Here is a 23,526-nt window from a genome sequence, read left to right as displayed (position 1 = left end):
TGTCACTAGAGGGCAGAATAGCAGTGAGGAAAATTGTGATACTGCCGAAACCACTATATCAGTTCCAAAATATTTCCATTCCATTACACAAGACATTTTTTACTCAACTCACTTAAGATAAAATTGGCATCGCCGCGCAAACAGCCTAGAATAAGCTGAAAAACTCCTACTCTCATACGAGGGGTGTTTTGCAGCGCCCAAGTTATAAGTGTACTACTAATCGGCACAGGCACAATTTATTTATCATTGGATGCACAATAGCAGACATGCACCAAAAGTTCCCCTTGAGAAGGGCTTGGCACACCCATTCCCAATACAGAATGCCCCCCTACTCACTTAACCAGACCTTCTAAAGAGATCCATACAGTGAATGTCCTACATGAGCATTGTTTCAGCTGGCGTCCGTGTGGAGTTCCGATACTATACTCACCCTTAATACCCATCAAACATTTTCTGCTGCAGATACATTGTGTGCCCACAGTAATAGCACAACTATGCACCAAACATAACATACATGGGGCTCTATTTAATTATCACACATTTAAGTCATACCAGGTATTTTTGGGAGTAACCATCAATACACTAATGGATGCCATTACTTATGGAAAGATAAACCATGCAACACGCCAACTCTGCCCACCATTTCGTACAAAGCCAACAGAGTGGCATGCGACTTCCATCTGCTTTCCTCTCCTTAACTAATTAAATTTATCACCAGGCTAAATAAAAGTTACAGGGCTGAGAGGTACACAAATTGTACTCAGTAGACCTTGGAATATACATTTATAATACGATGTGGAAATACTGTTGCCAACACACCAGGGAGGTTTCCCTGGATGGTAAATATAGACTGATACATTACAAACTTTTGCATAGAATCTATCTAACTACAATAAGCATAGCGAGGAGCGCGCCTATGAGAGACACCAGGTTATAAAACAGTGGTGCCCAAGGAGCAGAGTTTACACATATGGAATGGCTTTGACCTAGCATGGGTGCCTTCTGGGGACCAATAACATAAGCTGTGGAAATGACAAAACACGAATTCCAGATAACCACCAGCGTGGTGCTACTTGGCTTTGTGAAAGCAGTTGCAACGAATTTCGAAAATTGTCTGCCACAGCAATACTGTAAGGCAAACGTAGGGTCGCAGAGGGGTGGGGATGGGGAGGTGGGGTGGTAGATGCCCTCCATTTCCAGACTGGCTCAAAGAAACAACTGTGAGAAGCGGTCCGTGGGCGTACTTGTCCATGCTGAATGATACATGACTGTTGTCAACTTATTCATATGTAGTGCAATTATTGTATGGGCTTGGGCATCTTCTACATTACATTTCCTGTAGGCTTCCAGAGGAGGTTGGTCCTGTGCTACTAGATACATGAATCAAATCCTATTGAACTTGGTGCCTCTGCATGGGTTCTCAGTATAATTCTTTGCTAACACTGAAAGCTGTAGGTATTTATGAATGTGAATGTGCAAATGCACTTATTATTGTTTGGCAGAATAGCAGACTAAAGAAAAAAAAAGGAGATTGTGCTTCAGGACAGATTTACACCATTACTTATAAGCATTGACTGCATCAGCATAAGTGCACCATAACTCCTTATCCTAGCACATTTTCTGATTTGCACCACAACAGATATCAAATGTGCAAGGTTATCATTACACATTAATACCTTGTAAAGATCAGTTTTAACTCACTAATACTGCCACACATTTTCAAACAAATCAAAACAGGAAAGTGATTTAATTCTCTACAATTTATCTGCTCCTTCCTCTTTATTCCAGAACAGGCAGGCAGTACCATAGTTTATAACTACAAGCCCCTTTGAAATTAGCAAAACGGGTTCAGTATCTCAAGTTGTTACTAAAGGAACCTGTAAACTGAGCAGGAGCAGGCAATTTGAAATAGTTTATACACCTGCACCTTACTGAATTAAAGAACAGCACTTAAAAACACTTTTAAATGTATACAATTTTACCAACAACAAACATGTGAAACAGGAATTTTCACACTGTGGTCAATCTTCCCACATGTTAATGAACAAGTTATTTATCTTTGGTAACTCCTTATCTGGTAGAGATTATCTAGCTGCAGAATACTTACCGTGGAATAATCTCCAGGCGTCAGACACTGGCAGATGGCGTCGTTTGGCTCCTCACACCATTGCGAAGTAAGTGAAGTGAGCGTTGCCTATATAGGCACCACTCAAGCTTCTTTTCACAACTTTCCATGCCAGGACCTCAGAACCACTTAGAACACGGACCACTGGTGTGTGAAATAAGGGCCCTGAAAAAGCCTGCACCTAAAAATCCATTCGTAGTTGGGGAAGGTGGGTGTCTGGGATTGGCAATGGGAAGAAGTCCATGGGTGGATAGAGAATACCAGATGAGGTGTTACAGAAGGTAAGTAACTTTTTAATCTGATAGAGACTTTGTTGAAATGAAGATCAGAAGCATTGGATTATAAACAAGGCATTTATTTTAAAGTGGATGAGATTAAGCACATCACGTCTGGCAGCAAGTAGAAATCCAGTAAACTGTCTCATGTGGAACCTGGTATGTAAGATGCAGGCAGGCATCACTACATTCCATGTTCCAGTATGCAGTACAGACATTAATATACAAGACAGAATCCAATAAAAGGAAGAATGTAGGAGGAGCTTCGCGCGCATCCAAGATGGCCGCATGAGCAACGGGCTCCCGAGACCCTCGTACCCTCCCGCATATATCCTGCCACTGATCCAATCAGCTGTCGACATCTCTGGGTAGATGAGCCACAGGAGACATGATAGCTGAAAACAGCGTCCCGATCGGACCCAGGAGGCCAGAGTTGTGGTGAAGTTTGCGGCCTGTATCTCCTGGACGCCCGGCGCTAGAGCTGGCATGGTGCCCGGGGTGTAATTGAACAACATCGGCAAGGCTCAGCGAGGAAGCCCGGTCCAGCCACACTTTCACTTTCGATTTTGGCACTTGGACCATTCTATACTCGGAAGACGCTTCGTTGTTGCTGCGGTTCTCGCCCCTGGGCAGTGTCTGCGTATCCTGGACAATGTACGACGTTTAGTCCCTCTGCCTGGGCTGATTTAAGTGTGTCGCTCGGAGGCCATTTTACGATCTCCGTCTTTTATAGCTGGGCAAATAAGAGACATTGGGAGCATAGCCTGGCATAAAGTCCTTATCTATTGCCTGCTGTATCGGAGACCAGCTCTCCCGGCTCAGACACCGACTAGTGAGTGCTCTGAGAAGGCAAGCAAACCGAAGGGGGACAAGCAGAAGTTTAAAACCACCAGGAGGGGTGGATATACCCAGTCCAATGTTATGGACCGATATGCCCAGGTTGGCAAGTTGCAGGAGGAAGCGAAGGATTCCTTGGCTCCGGCGACTGAGTTGACTCTGCAGGATGTAATGTCCGCCATTGACGGTATCTGGTCGTCCCTTGGTAAGCAGATGGAGACCCTGGCGCATAAATTGGATACGGTGGCTATTTATGTCAACATTATCCGCACGGACCTCGCAAAGACAAACATGAAGGTCAAATTGTTAGACATTAAGACATTGAGTCTAACTGATGACGTCGTCGAACTACAGACAGATGCGGAACTTGAGGGCCTCGAACGACTGTTGTCCGCCGCCTGGAGGACTTTGAAGGGAGGGCCCGAAGGAACAATGTCCGTGTAATCGGTGTTCCGGAAAAGGCGGAGGAGCAAGCGGACGATCTTTTCATTGAAAACCTGATCATGAACCATCTAAAGCCCAAGGGGCCGAGTAAGTTCTTCACTGTGGAAAGAGCACACAGAGTTCCTGGTGGAAGACCAAAAGTGGGTGCCCCGCCGAGGCCTATTATAGCACGGATTTTTAATTTCCGAGATAGAGATGCTATCCTCCAGACATCCCGAGCAAGTGGACCCCTGAAGTTTGAGAACTCAACTATCCGCTTTTATCCGGACTTCACACAGGCGGTTAAAAAACAAAGACTCCGTTTTTCTGGGGGTGAAGAGGAGACAGCGGGACATGGGCCTCAAATATGCTATGCTTTTTCCAGCCAAGCTGAGGATTGAACATAATGAACGGACCTACTTCTTTGATAAACCCGAAGTGGTGGCCGACTGGTAAGACACTTTGCCGGCCCAGCAAGATTTGGGGGGGAACCATCCGGTGGGGCTGAAGGAGAACAGATGGCTCAGGAATGAATATCAAATGTCTGGTCTCCGGGGTTGCTAGGGTTTCTTCGAATTGTATGGTTCTGAACCAGAGTGTAGTTTGTGCTGACTGTATGGGGGGGGGGGGGGGGGGGGTTGGGTTACTGGAGGGTCTCCCCTCCATAGCTTTCTTTTTGTAGATATGGGGGGGCGACAGGCACACTGCGAGTTGGGGTGGATTTATGGTCGTAAGCAGGGGTGCAGGGGGGGGGGGGGGGTGTTGTAATGGGGTGTTCGGGGAGGCCATGAATAGAAAGGGATACCGTCTGGTGGCCCATGCGGGGTTCTCTTCTGGGTCCCGGGGGGTTGGAATTCTCCTCAAGAACTCTTCCATTTGAAGTAGAATCCTCGGTCCTCGATGGGAGGGGCCGCTATGTTGCGGTTTCTGGAAGATGGGAGGGCCGTGTGCTTTCCCTTGTGTCTGTTTATGTTCCTCCTGGCCTGCAATCTACTACTTTTGCTGATCTGGGGCGGGTTCTATTAGATCTTCCGAGAGGGTTTCTGATTCTGGGGGGTGACTTCAATGCAGTGTTATCTGGAGACTTAGACAGGCACCCATCTCGGACTCTCACGAGGCTCGGGGTTGGTTGCCGGATTTACTTGACACGATGGGCCTAGTGGACAGCTGGAGGTTGCTACATGCTACTTAACGACAATATACCTTTCACTCTTGTGCCCATGGTAGTCTTTCCAGGATAGACTACGTGTTAGTGCCGGCTGCACAGGCGTCCTATATTGCCGAGGTCAGACATATGGCTCGTGGTATTTATGATCACTCCCCACTTTGGTTTCGGTTTGAACTAGCATCTGGATCTGGGGGGAGGGTGGCTCCCATCAACCCTTGGTATCTTCGAAATCCCAAGACTCGCAGTTCACCGATTAAGGCATTGGACCATTATTTGAGAGAATGAGGGTTCGGTCTCTTCCTGTGTGTCGTTATGGGAGGCTTTTAAGACAGTGATTAGAGGCAAGGCTCTCTCTTTAATAGTCGGTGTTATGAAACAGAAGGAAGAAGATCTGGTTAGAATGGAATCTGAGATAGCTGCATTGGAATCGGAATTGGAGCAGGAGGTTACCCCCTCCAGGTTGCATGTCCTACAGTTAAAGCAGTCCGGATTATAGAATGTTGGTAACGGATGGTGCGAAGGCTCTTAGTCGTGAACAACAGGGGCGAATTTAGGATGTTGGTGATAAAGCTGGTAAATTGATCGCATGGTTGGATAGGAAAGACAGAGCTAGTCGTGTGGTACCCGAAATTGAAATGGTAGACGGAACTCTGGTGACTGATCCACAAGAAAAAGTGGCAAGCTTTGCCAAACATTTTCGTTCTGTTTACTCTTCCGTGTCGGATAGACCGGAGGAATATTCATGCTTGTTGTTGCGAGACATCACGCTCCCGTGTTTGTCTGTAGAGGACCGGAACCTCCTGGATAGTAAGATCACTGCTGACGAAGTGGCATTGGCAATGCGCTCCCTGAATTCAGGTAAAGCGATGGGCCCCGATCGCCTACCGATTGAGGTATATAAGCTGCGACCAGATAGGATTGCCCCGTACTTAAGAGACATGTTTCTGGAGTCCCGGGACCGTGGTCTTCTCCCCCGTAGTCAGAGGCTGGCTTCGATAGTCGTAATTCATAAGGAGGGAAAACCGAAGAATAGATGTACCTAGTATCGACCGATCTCTCTGTTGAATTCTGAACCTAAGATTTTAGCTAAGTTGTTGGCTAATAGGCTGATAAAGGTTATCAGCGATTTGGTACACCCAGACCAGTCTGGCTTTATTCCACACAGAAATACGGCGCTCAATCTTAGGTGTCTTCATGGGGTCCTTGCGAGGGCCTCGACGCTGCGTGAACAGGCCATTTTCGCTTCGTTGGACGCAACAATGGCGTTCGACACTGTGGAATGGCAGTACCTGTGGGCGGTACCAACTAAATTTGGTTTCGGTTCTGACTTCATCAGTTGGGTGCGCCTTCTATATGCAGACCCTCTTGCCCAGATCGTAGTTAATGGTCGCGTATCGGGCGAGGTACTCGTCAGGGTTGCCCATTATCTCCTCTTATTTGCGTTCGCTCTCGAGCCCCTCGCGGCGTGGATCCGCTGGGAACCCTCGATGAGGGGCATTTATTGGTCGCCGCACTTCGAGGATCGTATTTCCTTATATGCGGACGACATTCTTCTGTATTTAACCTCCCCCAAGAAATCACTAATGGTACTCTGCGATGTTCTGGCTTCCTTCATAAGAAACTCGGGTTTGGTCATTAACTGGGCGAAATCCTATGTTTACGCCTTCAGTGGCGAGATACTGATCTTGCCCTGTAACTGTCCTATTCAAATAGCACCAGAGGGATTTAAATATCTGGGAATCTAGATTTCTATTGACCCTATGATTCGTTACGAGAGGAACCTTCTCCCTCCCTTAACTCGATTAAGGCGAGACTTTGATGGTTGGCGAAAACTTCCATTGTCCATGCTTGGCCGGGCGGCTCTTTCAAAATGATGTTGCTTCCTCGCTTCCTGTAAGCCCTTCAGAACACGCTAGATATTGTTCCTGCTAGATACTTTAGTTTGGTGGAGGATTTGCAGAGGAAATTATTATGGGAAGGCAGTCCGCGTATTGCACTAGCTAAATTAACGCTCCCATGGTATGATGGGGGCATTGCCCTCCCTGATATCTAGAGATATTATTGGGCGTCACAGTTGACAGCCATCAACCTCGGTATGTATGGACCAGTGTTGAATCCTGGTTTCGCCATGGATAGGTGGTTATTACCTGGTGGCAATTATTATAGAGCGCTATATTCTAAGTCGGTGATGAAGACTTTGACGGGTCCAACTAGAACTGCGGTGCGGGTCTGGCGTGATGCTACCAGTTCCTTAGGGTGAAAGGACCGCTTAACTCTGGCTACCCCACTTTTCGGCTCAGATCGGTTTGGCAAACTGTGGAACACGAAAGGGTTTGACAAGTGGGATCTTATTGGTATCTCCAAGGTCGGAGACATACGGGTGAAAGGACAGGTTAAATCATTTGCGGCCTTGCAGACAGAGTATGAATTGGGGGGGGCGGAATACTTTTGCTATGCCCAGATTAGACATGCTGTGACTTCCGTTTTCTCGGAGGGGAAAGTGATTCCGGAATCTACCCAGTTAGAGGATCGTATCTTGGATGGTCATCTGCCTGATAGCACCATATCCCTAGTGTACAAAAAATTGATTAATCATAGAGCGGACCTTTTATTGCAGTTGCGGGATCAATGGACCAGTGACTGCCTCGAGCTTGATGACGAAGACTGGCAGTCGGCGATCTCCTCTCCTAAGGAGGTCGCGATTCCAGCGCGATTGAGATTGGTGCAGCTTAAAATATTACATAGAGTATACGTCATGGGTCCCCGTTTGGTTCGGATGGGGCTATCTGAGATGGGTCTGTGCCGGAGGGGTTGTGGTCAATTGGGGACGTTCCTCCATATCATCTGGGAATGTCGGGAATTGTCCGATTATTGGAACAGAGTACATGCGGTAATGCAGGAGGTCACAGGTGTAGCGCTCTTGCCAGGCGTTGCTTACTTATGTCTGGGAGCCTACTGATCATAATGTGGCGCAAACCCAGTGGGTGACTCTAGGGGCCATGATTGCCAAACTGAACATTGCACAGTTGTGGGGGTCACAGAAGCCTCCTACTCTTGACTTGTGGGTTAAAAATATGGATTGGTGTATGTTCCGAGAAAAAACGGTGTACTTGGCTCGGGGGCGCCCCCAGAAATGGAGCAGGATTTGGGGCCCCTGGAATAGATAGAGGGGATATATGTGTGCCACCAGTTTCCGAGGTCCTTGATGTCCCACTCTCCCCCTAACCACCTTATTTTATGGAGTACTGTCGATGTTCCTCTGTGTCCCCCCCCCCCTCAATATCTTGTTTATTTGTACCATTTGAAGATATGATTAAGTCTACCCCCATACAGTCTACACTTTCCTATGTATTGAATTTGCCTTATTTTTCTCAAATAAAAAGAATTATAAAAAAAAATAAAAGAAGGAAGAATGTAACACATCTTATCCCTAAACAAATAAACAATTAATTAAAATATCTGCTGGGTAGTCTCCCAGGTCTAATGTTACTTTTAACTCTGGAAGGAATAGATAAATCAGATCATACATCACTGTCTGGAGTAATCTTCAGCCTATGCACAAAGTTACCAAGGGTATCTTCTGAATTAGAATTTATCAAAAAGTGAAAAAGGACACTTGTAACACTTCTCAACCTTTGGTTCAGGAAGATTAGAATACCCTCAAAAACTCAATGTTGTTTGGAGTGCGGTATATATGTTTCATCCGCCCCACATTGAAGTTATGGCAGTTATCATAGGGTGTTCCAAATTGTGTTGGCTGCCAGCCTCATCCAGAGGCACATCTGGTCTCGAGTGCAGTGTCCAGAGATAGAGGGTTTTCCCCACAATGTAAAACCAAAATATATGGGAAAAGAAAAAAATTTTGTTAAAAAGGGGAAAATAAAACACCCAATTTATTTATTAAGGGGTGAGTTTCCGCTGATATAAAATAAGCTGATACTCTGAATAGACCGAGTTACTGGATCTAGTAGTATATTAATCAAGAATTGTCGACATGTTTCAGCTCCTTAGGCCCGAGGGGTCTGTGGAGCTTTCGTCAAGACTCACACACATGAATTAATACTCACACGACTTGTGCAGTATTTTTCTCAAAATGATCGAAAAAAAATTCTCAGTTAGAAAAATCAGCTCTCCAGATTCTGTGTTGGTAGAGCTAGGTACTTCATCAGGGGTTCCGCTAATTTTCGCACAGAGCCACGTGGTGAACTCTTGTCGGACTGGTGCTGACTCTCCCCCCGGATCCTCTTAATATCATGAAAAGATTTGAACATATTCTTGCACACTTTGGAGAAATGTCCTGAACGGCCACATTTGTTGCATTGTTTACTTATGGCAGGACACTGTGGGAAGGAAGCAATATGATCGGGATTCCCACACCTGTAACAATAATATTGTTTGCCTTTACTATCATTTTTGTAAACATACGAGTTCTTAGGCTCTTGAGGCTTAATAGTGCTAACTTCTCTACCAGAAGTAGAAGCATTAGGAGTAGTGACTTTATCAAGGGATTTAATCCATTGATCAGACTGCTCAAGTGCTTTGGCTGTACTGATAGCGGTTTCCAAACTGGGATCACCTAAGAACCACAGTTGTTCTTGAACCTTCTTACTCTTTATATGTACAATGATCTGATCTCTGATCATTTCGTCAGTCATCAGACCAACATTGCAATGCACGCACGGAGAGCAGTTAGAAAGTCATCAAAACATTCATTATCATCTTGAACTCTGGTATAAAATTTGAACCTATTAAGAGCAACACTGGTAATAGGTTTGAATCTACCCTCAATCCTTAAAACAGCCTCATCCTACTCATTAGTATCACCACCGGACCTAACAGGTGGTAAAGTTATGAAAACCAACCCTTCTGACCCAAGACAACATAAAAATATGTTTTTTTTCTCTCAGCAGACATACGTTCTCCATCCATTGCCTTGAGGTAAGTAAAAAACTTCCACCTTGTCCAAAGAATGGGTGGGTCACCCTTCGTCTGCAAAAACTTAGATGGAGGATCAAATTGCATTGTCAATATCAATAGAAATAAAAGGTAAATCCAAACCAATGTCAGAAGTGCAGTACATGAAATTAAACCCCCCCAAAAAATTGTCTTATAATGAATAAAAGAGAAAATAAATAAACCGCTCTTTTAGAAGTAAAAAAATGCTGTAGGCGCAAGTAGAATGAGAAAAAAAAATCCAAAGTTACGCAAAAGAAATGTGGTGAAATGTTCAAACAGTCCAGTAGATGGCAGACAAGTACTACAGCTGCAATACACTTTAAGCTGCCATAAAAGTTCCAAATATGAAAACGCTGTGGTACAGTAAGAAAAAGGCAACCCAAAAACAGGTGTATGAAGAAAGTCAATGTTAAAATACACACGCGCGCAAATGACTAATATGCCCGCAAAATCGTGCTTGAGCTGAGCGCTAAAAGGAAAAAAAAAATGAAATACCATGCACAAAGTATTAATAAGCCCTCAATCTCGTACCTGAGCCGAGTGCTGAAATATGTAAATTCTTTGTTACCATCTCTGGTAACTATGTTATAAACCAGTTACTATGGAAACGATACAAAATAGTGGACACATGTTGCGCGATGATGTGAAGTCGCGTGCTGACGCGTGTAATACACGATGACGCACACAATGACGAACTCGCACCTCCGAGTGGAACGCTGTAAAAGTCCATCAAATGAGGAAAAATACACAAAAATGCACAAATCCGGATGAGAATATCAAAGAAAAGCCTGGATCAGCCGAAAGTAGAAAACAGCACAGCCTCCCAATTATCCAAAGTAAGAAGTAACAATCCGTAGGTCGTCTGTGGGTTCGAAGTAATTTCTGCTCCTGTGCTTGAAATTAACGTGGCAAGAAAATTATCTTGAATCCCATCCTCGTCGCCAATGTTGAAATGAAGATCCGAAGCATTGGATTAAAAACAAGGTATTTATTTTAAAGTTGATGAGATTAAGCACAGCACGTCTGTCAGCAAGTAGAAATCCAGTAAACGGTCTCATGTGGAACCTGGAACCTGGTATGTAAGATGCAGGCAGGCATCAACATTCCATGTTCCAGTATGCAGTACACAGACATTAATATACAAGAGAGAAACCAATAAAAGGAAGAATGTAACAGACTTCTTGCCACAGATTCCTTACATTAAATAGATACTTAACGGATACCTAGCCGGAGGTGGGTCTGCGAACCAGATTTAAAAGTATAGGTGCAACGCTACCATCCAGGCTTCCAGGTCTAGGGCAGACAGGACTTGAGCAAGCATGAGCATTTTCCATCTCTCCCTTTTGAGGAAGAAATTGAGGGTTTTAAAATCTAGGATACACCAAAGGATTCAGTCCCTTTTGGGTAAGAGAAAGTAGCAGGAATAACTACAACAGCAGCGACTTCCTGACTGAGTAACAAGATGTGGTCCACCGTCCATTTATTGCAAGTAGGTGGCATGGGAGGAGTGGTAGTCACAAAGGAGAGGGAAGAGCCTCTTTTGGATAATCTGGAGAGCCCAGCAGTCAGGTGTTATTCATGTCCAGTGGTGAAGGTGATGGCATATTCTGTCTCCCACTAAGTGAACATGGTGGTCGTAGAGTAAAATAAATGGGCCTACTAGACACACTAGGCCTGTAAATGCTGTGTCCTAAGCCACGCAAAGACTAAGATACAAGCTTTACATGGTGGCTGGAGACATGGTTAGAAACCCCTTCTGGGCCACAAAAGGAGCAGAAGCCATGCAGTTGCTGGCAAGGGGCCACTGAAAGGCCCAAGGACCTGGCCATAACCTTGTGGTCTTTGAAGCGATCCAGTGTGAAGTGGTGTGTCTCCGAAGAGACAGGAGCCATCAAAGGGCATGTCCATGACCGAGGTCTGGACATCTCCAGAAAAGCCTTAAGGCTACCAACGATAAATCTTCTCTGCCTAGTGAATTGACTGTATCCAGCCCACAGCATAAGGTGAACATTTCTGCATCTCTCCCATCACCAAAAGCTTGAGAGAGTACGGATCGGGCCCCCTCAGAGACCATAGACCGCTCTGCACATCAGAGTCCAAGAGCAAGTGGGATTATCAGCCCAAAAGGCCGTGCCTGGCTTGTAGATGACAACATTTTTCCTCCCAAAGGTATTCAGTTTCTTGGATTCCCGGTCTGTGGTAATGATAGGGAATGCACAGGGATTCACTTTGGAAGTGGAGGGTTGAACCACCAAGCTGTCCAGGAGGGGCGTGTTCTGAGGAAATTGGGGGTTCTAGGGGTGGGGCACTGCTTTCTTTGTAGTGTTATGTTTTACTAAGTGCTTTCAATAAAAGCAAGTAATAAACAAATGCTGCTGCAATACATGCGGTCATATTCAAAATCAAACTCTAAAAAGCAAGGGCAGATGAGTCCGTCATATAAACGTTATGTTTCAGATTCATGCCAAGAGCAGATTGTTTTCAGAGAAAAAAAACATGCATAAACATGCTCACGCTTAAGATTGGTCATTTTTTACTGTAGTTATCAAACACTAGCATTACAACGAGCTGTTAAATTCCTCTCTGGAGGAAGATCAAGCAATTTAAGACTTTCAACATGTCAAGTCCCAACATGCAGGAGCAGAATGTATCACCTCATTTGGTCCGTGTTAACAGCTTCTTTCGCTCACAGCATGAACACCAATAGAAATAAACACAGTGTTGGCTTCCTTGGGTCGCTTTATCTGCGTTCTGCCACAACACGAAGTTACTGGTTTCCTCGTGCGGACAAACAATAGAATGCCAGTTAGCCATGGGAAACAGCCTGCTACATACCACTTACATTTTTATACACAATTGGTCTGACTCCCCAATTATGTGCGTTCACAAGAATTTATTTTAAAAAAGAAAACAAAAAAAATGGATGAAGATTATAGTGAAAACGTAAAAACAAACTCGAGAAATCCGAAAGTAGTTTCAACCCAAAGGGCTACCCATAACTGATAGCAGCCCTTTTCCTTATTTTTTTCTTCTACACATATGGGGTGCTCCGCACTCAGCAACAAGAGGGGGAAAAAAACAGTACAAAAATATACAAATTCAATGTAGCAGTAAATATTAAAAGCACTGCATTTAATTGCCAACGTTAGCAAACTGCAGTTCCAAAATATGTAAACAAGTTTGTACTGAAATTGCATTAGCTAGTGTTTACTACATCATCTAACAAGCATTGGAAATGCAATAGGTCTCGCATTAGGAAAGTTTGAGCTATTGGTATTGTAAATGACACTTTTTTATTTATGTGTTGGTATTGAAAGTAGCAAAATTAATAGCTTTGTCAGTTACAATGTCAATAGTTTTATCTTTTGCAAATGTGACACCTATAGCATTTGTAATGCAATGTGTGTTGTATTTACGTGACTTAGATGTATTGATATTACAAATAACAATGGCTTTTAATTTTGTAAATAATTAATACTTAAATAAAAGTTTTTGTAATTTATAATGGCAATAGCTTAAACGTTTGTAAATAACTTTAGTGAAGATTATGTTCAGTGTATTTTATTGTGACGAAAATCCAAGAACATTGCATTTGCACCTACGCACACACACAGAGCCACACACATATAGATGTGGTGGGGGTGGACGTGGGGGGTGGACGTGGGGGGTGGACGTGGGGGTGGTGGATGTGGTGGTGGTGGATGTGGTGGTGGTGGTGGATGTGGTGGTGGTGGTGGATGTGGTGGTGGTGGTGGATGTGGTGGTGGTGGTGGATGTGGTGGTGGTGGATGTGGTGGTGGATGTGGTGGTGGTGGATGTGGTGGTGGAGGATGTGGTGGTGGAGGATGTGGTGGTGGTGGATGTGGTGGTGGTGGATGTGGTGGTGGTGGATGTGGTGGTGGATGTGGTGGTGGTGGTGGTGGTGGTGGTGGATGTGGTGGTGGTGGTGGTGGTGGTGGTGGATGTGGTGGTGGTGGTGGATGTGGTGGTGGTGGATGTGGTGGTGGTGGATGTGGTGGTGGTGGATGTGGTGGTGGTGGGTGTGGTGGTGGTGGATGTGGTGGTGGTGGGTGTGGTGGTGGTGGGGGGTGTGGTGGTGGTGGGTGTGGTGGTGGTGGGTGTGGTGGTTGTGGATGTGGTGAAAGTGGTGGTGGAAGTGATGGTGGTGGTGGTGGTGTGGTGGTGGATGAGGTGGTGGATGAGGCGGTGGATGAGGCGGTGGATGTGGCAGTGGATGTGGCAGTGGATGTGGCAGTGGATGTGCATGATATGGGGTCCGCAGGGGAGGGGGCGGAGCGGGGAAAGCGGCATGAGGGTGTGAAGCAGCAGGGGCCTGAGACGCGGCCGAGAAGTTATGATGCAGGTTAGGACGGAGGTCCCAGTACAGGCACGAAAGTGTATGTCAACAGTTTGGACAGAGTGCGGGCAGCTCCTATGTACTGGCACGCGAGATGACGCGGGTTAGGACGGAGGGGGTATGGGAAAGAAGTACAGGTCCTAGTACTACAATAGGTGGGGGATATGCATGTCAGATGATCAGTTTGGGGACAGAGCTGCGTGTGGTCAAATTACTTTCTCAGCATCGTTCAAGGGACGCCCACCGAGACGTACCTGTACTAAGGATGAAGAGACGACGATTAAAAGGTGCGCATCCTTCTTTTAAAAGACCAGAGCGGGAGGCAAAGTGTGTGCGCGAGCAGGGGGTAGAATGCATATAAATGCACCCGCCCTGACAAGTAAAACGCTGCGCCAAAGGGAAGCAATTTGTGGCTCGAATGGGTGCAGGGCGCCTGCGTATGGTTAAGAGGATGGAGACGAGAAGGGTGAGATTGAAAATAGGAGTAAGCGGGTTGATTCGACGGGGAGGGAAAGGGCGGGAACGTGCAGAGGAGTTAGTGGCGTATGAAGGTCTAGCGGACATGGTATGCTTTGACCGGTCTTCCCCGAAGGTATTTACAGTTGCACAAATCGACAGCCAGCACCAAGGGAGAGGAGGAAGGGATGCACAAATCGACAGCCAGCACCAAGGGAGAGGAGGAAGGGATGGGGGAAGCGGGGAGAGCGGGTACGGCCGGCGGAGGGCATTGCTGTGGGGAGGGGGGAGGAGAAATGCGACACGGCGGGCATGGGAGGGGGCGGAGCGGGGAGAGCGGCATGAGGGTGTGAAGCAGCAGGGGCCTGAGACGCGGCCGAGAAGTTATGATGCAGGTTAGGACGGAGGTCCCAGTACAGGCACGAAAGTGTATGTCAACAGTTTGGACAGAGTGCGGGCAGCTCCTATGTACTGGCACGCGAGATGACGCGGGTTAGGACGGAGGGGTATGGGAAAGAAGTACAGGTCCTAGTACTACAATAGGTGGGGGATGTGCATGTCAGATGATCAGTTTGGGGACAGAGCTGCGTGTGGTCAAATTACTTTATCAGCATCGTTCAAGGGACGCCCACCGAGATGTACCTGTACTAAGGATGAAGAGACGACGGTTAAAAGGTGCGCATCCTTCATTTAAAAGACCAGAGCGGGAGGCAAAGTGTGTGCGCGAGCAGGGGGTAGAATGCATATAAATGCACCCGCCCTGACAAGTAAAACGCTGCGCCAAAGGGAAGCAATTTGTGGCTCGAATGGGTGCAGGGCGCCGGCGTATGGTTAAGGGGATGGAGACGAGAAGGGTGGGATTGAAAATAGGAGTAAGCGGGTTGATTCGACGGGGAGGGAAAGGGCGGGAACGTGCAGAGGAGTTAGTGGCGTATGAAGGTCTAGCGGACATGGTATGCACCAAGGGAGAGGAGGAAGGGATGGGGGGATTAAAGATTGGGATGCATATAATTTAATATTAGTAAACCAGGATTTTTTAATATTAGTAAACCAGGATTTCAAAATCACTCAAATTTATATTGTGACTCGGATGAGGCTGTATAAAATAGCATAGCGCTGAAAGAAGAAACTGGACGTGGTTTCTCCAAGATACTTTGGCCTGCTCTACAGACCAGAGGGCTTTTTTTTATAAAGAACATATTTCTCAGGCAGCACTTTCATTCTTGCTCAGCGGTAGAGAGATTCATGCTTCAGCAACGACAGGTCTGACTTGTGTCCGGCAAAAGAGATATAATAAAGAGTAGCTCAGCTGGTGAGACGCAGGCAGTGGGGTGAGGTATGGCTTGTACAGTCGAAAAGGTGCGCCGGCCTGCAAGGCTAGTGGGCAGTATGCTCGAGTGGATTTCATGAGATCGGCTGGCCAGTTCTTTGCCATTCTGCAAGCAAAAATGTGACCTGCAGAGGCAGCGGCAATGAAAGCAACATGGAGAATGAGAGGGTGGGGAATGGAAGCTAAAGAATCGACACTGCTGCAACAATAAAGGTGCTTCACCAAGGTCTATAAAGCGCCGCCGATATGAAACAAGCTTCTGTGTTCTGCGACACGGCGGGCAGGGGAGGGGGCGGAGCGGGGAGAGGTGCTACACAGCAGGCAGGGGAGGAGAGTAGGAGGAGGAGGGGGGAGGAGAGGAGGAGGAGGGGGGAGGAGAGTAGGGTAGGCACGGCCTAGCGGCCGTGCAACCAAGAAGTGAGGGGGCGGAGCTGGGGGAGGCTGTGAGAGAGAGAGTGGGCAAGGCAGGCGGCTGGGGGCATGTGCACGCGCTTTTAAGCTCAATGCGCATGCGCATTGAGCTTAAATTTCACGGGCACTGCAAGGAATCGCCACGATTCCTTGCACGTTGGTTAAAGAGTGTTTAAGCCCCCATAGTCTCGCAAGCTCGATGCGCATGCGCATCGACAGGCGAGACCTAAAAACTACATTTTTTAAATCTGGGCTAGAATCAAACGAAAGGAAATACTCATCTAATCAAAAGGCCAGTGTCAGCCGGTAAGTTTCAAGCAGGGGCCGGGGCACATGCACACTAACACCAATGCATTCACACACACACTCTTCAAGTTTGCCTCCTGCCAAAAACAGTAAAAAAAAAAAAACGCAATATGGACTAGAACAAAAGCTCATCAACTGTTTCCGGGGGGAGGGGGCAGATTATTTTTTTATTTTTTTAAGTGGGGGGTCTAAAGGATGTGAAATAGTAGGAAAAGATCACAATGTAAATGCGGCAAGGAATGAGAACAACTGTAAACAAATTTAAAACCAACATTAAAATAAAGCTACCACACAAGTATCTACCAAATCCAGAGCTAAACTAAATTAGCTGGGGAAAAGAAGAGATCTTTGGAAATACTACTGCTTCTTGATATTTAGCATGCTTTTGAAAATACCAAAGTAGATAATATCCGTCAAATATTGCTGAATAAAATCAAATTCTGATGGACCACAAGTATCAACCAACATATTAACATTTCACTTGCTCGGCCGAATTAATCTTGTGGGAGTAGTTCGATACCTGGCAGGACTGGACAATCATTACTTCTGTAAACAAAGTGGTCAAATGAGTCATGTGTCTAAATCCAAAACGTGCATCTAATCCTGAATATTTTAAGACAGAAGGCTTATGCTACTTACCCAGTAAGCATCTGTTCTTGGCATGTAGAGCTGTAGATTCACATGCTTTGCACACTCCAGCCATCTAGTGATGGGTCCAGATATTTGCAAGTTGTTTTTCATCGAAGAAGTCTTTCTAGTCACGAGGTACGATGACTCCTCCTTTCGGTGCTAGTGCACATGGGCATCGACTCCATTGTTGGATTGTTTTCCCGTAAGAGGGTGAGAATGGGGTAAGTGAGTGTAGTACAGAGATGCCCATGCGTATGTAATGTAAATAATAAAAACTGCAACAAATTCAGGTGTCCAGGGAAGTGGGAAGGGGCATGTGAATCTACAGCTCTACATGACAAGAACAGAGGCTTACTGGGTAAGTAGCATAATCCGTACAAGGCATGTGTGCCGTAGAATATATCAGTATTCTCCCAAAGCTGTGACTAACCAGTAGATGTTGCAACTGTTTGAAAGAGTGTCCTTAGAACTGCTTGCCCTACATTGGCTTGTTGGCATACTAACACATTAACACGGTCGTGTTTGGTAAATATGTGTGGTGTGGCCCATGTTGCTGCTTTACAAATGTAGCTATAGAGAGGTTTCCTAAAAAGGCCATAGACGCTCCTATTTTACGAGTGGAATGTGCTCCAAAGGTATAAAGTTTTTAGCTTTAGCATAGCAGGTTTGAATGCATTTAACAATCCATCTTGTAATACCAGATTTAAAGATAGGATTGCCTTTGTGAGGTGTAGCAAAAGCAACAAATTGTTTTGGCTTATAAAAATCTTTTGTCCTTCCAATAGAATACAATAACCCACTTCTGACATCAAGAGTATGAAGAGCTCTTTCTGCTACTGAGTCAAGTTGAGGGAAGAACACAGGTAACTCAAATGATTGACATGAAAAGTGGAAACCACTTTGGGAAGGATTTTTAGTTCGTGCGAAGAACTATTCTACCTTTATGAAGATGAAAGAATTGTAAGGTTAATGCTTGTAGCTCACCAACTCTCCTCAATGAAGTTATCACAATGAGGAAGGCAACTTTCTATGAAAGAAACTAACAGAAAGTTGTGTAATTGCTCAAAAGGAGGATTCATGAGCAGTGTAAGCACAATGTTTAGATTCCAAACTGGTGCAGGAGGTACCATAGCTGGTATTACTCTTATTATTAGCTTTAATTACTGGGACTTTGAACGTAGATGTTGCCTGTTTTGCAAATATGCAGCTACTGCCGCAAGATGCAATCAAATGGCTGTGCAGGCTAGATCACCACACTGTAGATGCAAAAGGTAACCAATGAGATTTCGAATATTGGCATCTAGTGGATCAATATTGTTATTGGTACAATATACAGCAGATCTTTACCATTTTGCTTTATAACATGCTCTGGGAGTAGGCCTTCTTGCTTCCTTGAGAATAGTCACAAACTCTGGTGGCAACTTTAGATAACAAAAATAGGACATCAGCAGCCAAATCTCTAGACTGAGCTCCTTGGGGTTTAGGTGTCTGACTTCATGGTTCTGCTTGAGAAGGCTGGAATGGAGATGCAGCTTTTGATGTGGAACCACTGATTGTTCCAAGAGTGTGGTGAACCATGGTTGATGGGCCCAAGTGGGAGCCACTAGAATCAGTGTGAGGGATGTTTGCCTGAGCCTCGGAACCAGAAATGGAAGGCGCAAGAGGCGGATAAGCGTAGGCAAATGTCCCTGACCAATTCATACATAGATCATTTCCTTTAGATAGAAGGTGTGGGAATCTGGAGGCGAAGTTTGAGCATTTTGAGTTTTCCACTGTGGCGAACAAAGCAATTTGTGGGAATCCCCATTGTTGAAAGTATGGAAGTGTAACTTGGGAATGAAGTTCCAGCTCGTTTATTTGTTGCCGCCTTCTGGAGGTACAAAAGGGGGTGGTGATAGACGGAGCATCTGAACCAATCAAACACTCACACCCAGTCAACAGATCTGGGATTAATCCATCACCGTTCTTTAGCCCACTCTGCCACCCCAGTTCAGACATGGCCATATGCAAATTAGTCTGACCCTGTGCCTCATGGGCATAGTCCAGCCCGAACTGCCAAGCAATGACTTCCCTGGACCAGCAATAAGCTTCTGAGGACCGGTTTCTGGCATTTCAGCCGTCTTCAGCCCGGCTTGCTTGAATCCAGTGGCAAAGTGAGCAAGGGACTCACGTCCGAGCATACCCTGCCAACTTATGGCAAACAAAGTGGTACAAAAGGGGATGGTGATGGACGGAGCATCTGAACCAAGGGAAGGCATGGCTTGGCAGTTCGGGCTGGACTGTTCCCATGAGGCACAGGGTCAGACTGATTTGCTCCAACAACCATGTTGGATAATATCTAGCACCCATTTGTCTGATGTTATGGATTTCCAAATGGGGAAAAATTGAGGTTTTGCCCCACCAGGAGTTTATTGGGGAAACAGGAGTTACGCGTCAGCGTGTTCTTACGCCTACCTTTGAAATGGTTTTCTTTGTACCCTCCTCTGTAGAAGCCTCTAGAGGCAGAGGGTTAAATGTTAGACCCTAATGCTTTCTCGTAAAAGTCGGAGGATGTAGTTTTGGACCCTGCCCTGTAAAATCAGCGGCGAAAGGAGCCTCTACTTGATGAAGACTGAAGTTCTCCAATGGATTTAGTCACATCCGTACAACGAAAAAGTTTCCCTCGTGGCCTACATATTTTATACATTATGACATAGTTCGTATCAATGTATCATGTCCTTCAAAATATGACATTTAACACTTTTTATATTTGGTATATTTTTCCATAGTTTTATTTCTTTTTTTCAGGATATATATCAAACTTTTTTTCTTACTTTTTTCGAAAATTTCTCTCATAAATACGTTACATTTTTCTAAATCCATTTTTCAACATTTCAAAGTTTTATACAAAGACAATAAATGGAGATAAAATAAAAACCACATAAATATCATACCACTTGCTCATACATTCATACACCACTCATTCATTCCTCATCCCAATACTCTTTTCTGTCCAAAAGGTTTTAGCAGAGAATCACTCGGTCTAAATGAAGACCACAGATTGTTATGTGGGAATCCACGCCAGGTCTACGCGCATTTCGGTGGGTTTTGTACCACCTTCTTCAGGACCTCAACAGAATCACTTCCTTTTTTTCGGGTGGTTATAGGGCATCTGTAATTACAAACACAACTTATTGTACTTTAAGATTTACTGTCAGGATTTATCGAAACACCTCACTCAAGTCTTATTTATTTAAAAGACTTATTATATGAATTTGCCATACATATGAGAAATGAGAACATAATAGCTTATGCGCTACAATTAGATTCCCTTGTGAGTAATAATAGTTTTCGTGTTTTGATTGGAACTAAGGAAGACCAGTAAAGACAGTCTTCCTATAGTATGTACATAGTGATTTATGAGGAAGGAATGTGGTCCTGTATCTATTTCCCTTTTTCTCTTTCCTAGATGTACAACTCCATCTTGAGAGTTTTAAGTGAGGTGTTTTGATAAATCCCGACAGTAAATCTTAAAGTACCCTGACAAACTGAAACATCTGCATTCTGTGTATAACTCCATTTTGAGAATTATACGTGAGGTGTTTTGATAAACCCTGACAGTAAATTTTAAAGTACCTTGACAAACTGAAATATCTGCATTTTATGTATTCTGTTCTCTTAGCTCTATTAGAGATTGTGGTGTGCTCATTGGACTCCAATGAAATCATGGTTAGCAAATTGAAGAAATATGAAATAAATTGTCCTTCTGCGTATCTGGAATTAGGGATATGTACAATCAGTTGTGTTTGTAATTACACATGTCCTATAACCACCCGAAAAGAAGGAAGTGATTCTGTTGAGGTCCTGAAAAAGGTGCTACAAAACCCACCGAAACGCACGAGACCTGGCGTGGATTCCAACATAACAATCTGTGGTCTTCATTTAGACAGAGTGATTCTCTGCTAAACCCTTATGGACAGAAAAGAGTGTTGGGATGAGGAATGAATGAGTGGTGTATGAATGTATGAGCAAGTGGTATGATAGTAGGGTGGTTTTTATTTTCTCTATTTATTGTCTATGTATAAAACTTTGAAATGTTGAAAAATGGATTTTCAAAAAAAGTAAGAAAAAAGTTTGATATACATCCTGAAAAAAGAAATAAAACTTTGTAAAAATATACCAAATATAAAAAGTGTTATTGGCATATTTTGAAGGACATGATACATTGATACGAACTATGTCATAATGTATAACATATGTAGGCCATGAGGGAGACTTTTTTCGTTGTATGTATATTTTCCTCACTTTTCCCTGGCTTCAAGTAAACTAAGAGGGGGCCCCCAAATTTATGTTTAGTCACATCCGTGTATTTACATCTTTTCTACAATCGCATCAACTTGAGGTCCGAAAAGATGTTGCTTGTCAAAGGGGGTATTTAAAATAGATTGTACGCCTGGCTTAGGATTTCAGGTTTTAAAACGAAAGTCCAGCAGACATAAAAGAATGCAGGTGTTAACTTCTCTTGCTGAAGTGTCAGCAGCATCTAGGACATCTAATAGAAGAATTACACGCTGTAATGATGTACTGGAAACTGATCCTTCCCACCTCCACCTGCAGTGCAGGGCATCACTTCTGGTGGGTTGTATCGCTTCTGGTGGGCTTGTAACACAGAAACACTGCCGCCCAGAAGACTTTACACACCTCTGTCTTTCGGCTGCTGCAGGTGAGCTCCTTTTGACTCTGCGATCTCTGCTTTACAGAGCTGTCCTAACAGTGCGTTGCTGGACGCATCACCCACCGGGGAAGGAAAAACAGTGGTAGCTGCGAGGAGGTAAGGCTTGCCCTTGGTGGATCTGTTGCATAAGCGAGCTTAAAGCAGCTCTGCCTTTGTGCTGTATGTTGCAGGGCACAGCCGAATCTAAGGAAACGTTTCTGTACGTTTTTTGTTTCATTGTCTTCTTGTGACGAATGTCTGCAATAGAGAGGTGTAACTTAAGTTGCAGCAACCTGTGTTGACAAGTAGGTGCTGTTTGGAGAAATTTGCATCAAGAACTACTTACTCACACACCCCCCCCCCCCCCCCCCCACACACATCAACCTTCATTTAACCCTATTAATTGCTTACTTCCTCTAACACCTTATTCTGTACGCATTTTCGACTCTACATAATCTCTCGGTTTGAGCGGTCAGTTGTGTTTGCTTTATTCATGCTCCTTTGCTGCCCCATTTTTTAAATGATTACACCTCGGGAGCGGCTTATTACGTTTCGAGTCGAGCAGAAGGTTGTGTTAAAACATGGGAATTCAAACAACAAGCAAAATGATGCGAGACACTTAAATGCATAAAATGAAAAACAACCTCTTCAAAATGTAATTCTTCTGTTGCTTCCTTTATTTGACTTTATGAGCCCAGCTTTAGTTTCTACATTTCCAGTGGCCTTTCCTGCACATGGCAGTGACTCTACCCTTCTGCATGTACTTTACCTACATAGCTTTTTGCTAAATAGGTGCCATTACCACTATGGGACTCTTTCCTTAGCAACCAGGCAAGTAATTTACCAGATATTAATGTTGGCTTTTCTTAAATAATGACCAAGTGAAATTTGTGAGCCACTTGTCACAAAATGTTAGTTTTATTTACTTTCGGGGCTTGCAAAAGACTAAAATAGGTCAGTATTTGATATTTTGCACAAAAAAAAAAAACACGTTAAAGTGAAGTTATCGGGTTATTAAACGATCACATGTTTCTCAAATTCATTTAAAAAACACACTTAAAGTGCAGTTATAGTCTTAAATTAAAATAAAAAGGCACTGAAATGTTTCAAGTTTGTGGTTAGTACCGCAGTCCATAACTTGCTCAAAGAAATTCCAACCGCAACTTGCACACCCCAAATCCAGTGCTCAAGACATCACCCGCAATGTGACAGACAGACCTACAAATGTGAGTAATCTTAAAAATAACATACCACAATACCCTAAACACTACGAAAGAAACAACTATAAATGCAGTATTGTGTTTTGAGTATGTGTTATTTAATGATATGGTTCTCTTAGATAGTTTACTGGGATAAATATTGAGAGGTCCTGCAGCAATGCTCCCAATCAGTCCGGATGCAAATTTGCCTCCCATGGATTCCCTGGGTGTCGTCACTGTTTAGCTGTATACTACAGCTGTTGTAATAAAGATAAAACGAGCATGGGCATGGCCAATAGGTCTCGCCTTTAGAACCTTATAAGTGTTTAGCCATGCAACAGTTGATGTTGCACCAAGCAT

General features: G+C 44.6%; 1 protein-coding gene across 3 annotated transcripts in view; it reads right to left on the bottom strand.

Annotated features, from left to right (window-relative positions):
* The window catches only part of FRYL (FRY like transcription coactivator), a 2,483,143-nt gene that overhangs the window by 2,369,220 nt on the left and 90,397 nt on the right, over positions 1-23,526 (bottom strand). The window lies entirely within an intron of this gene.

This window comes from Lissotriton vulgaris, chromosome 3_1 (assembly GCF_964263255.1).
Source record: "Lissotriton vulgaris chromosome 3_1, aLisVul1.2, whole genome shotgun sequence".
Taxonomy (NCBI): Eukaryota; Metazoa; Chordata; class Amphibia; order Caudata; family Salamandridae; genus Lissotriton; species Lissotriton vulgaris.
The sequence above is the reverse complement of the archived record's forward strand: the minus strand, read 5'-3'. Positions and strand labels throughout refer to the sequence as shown.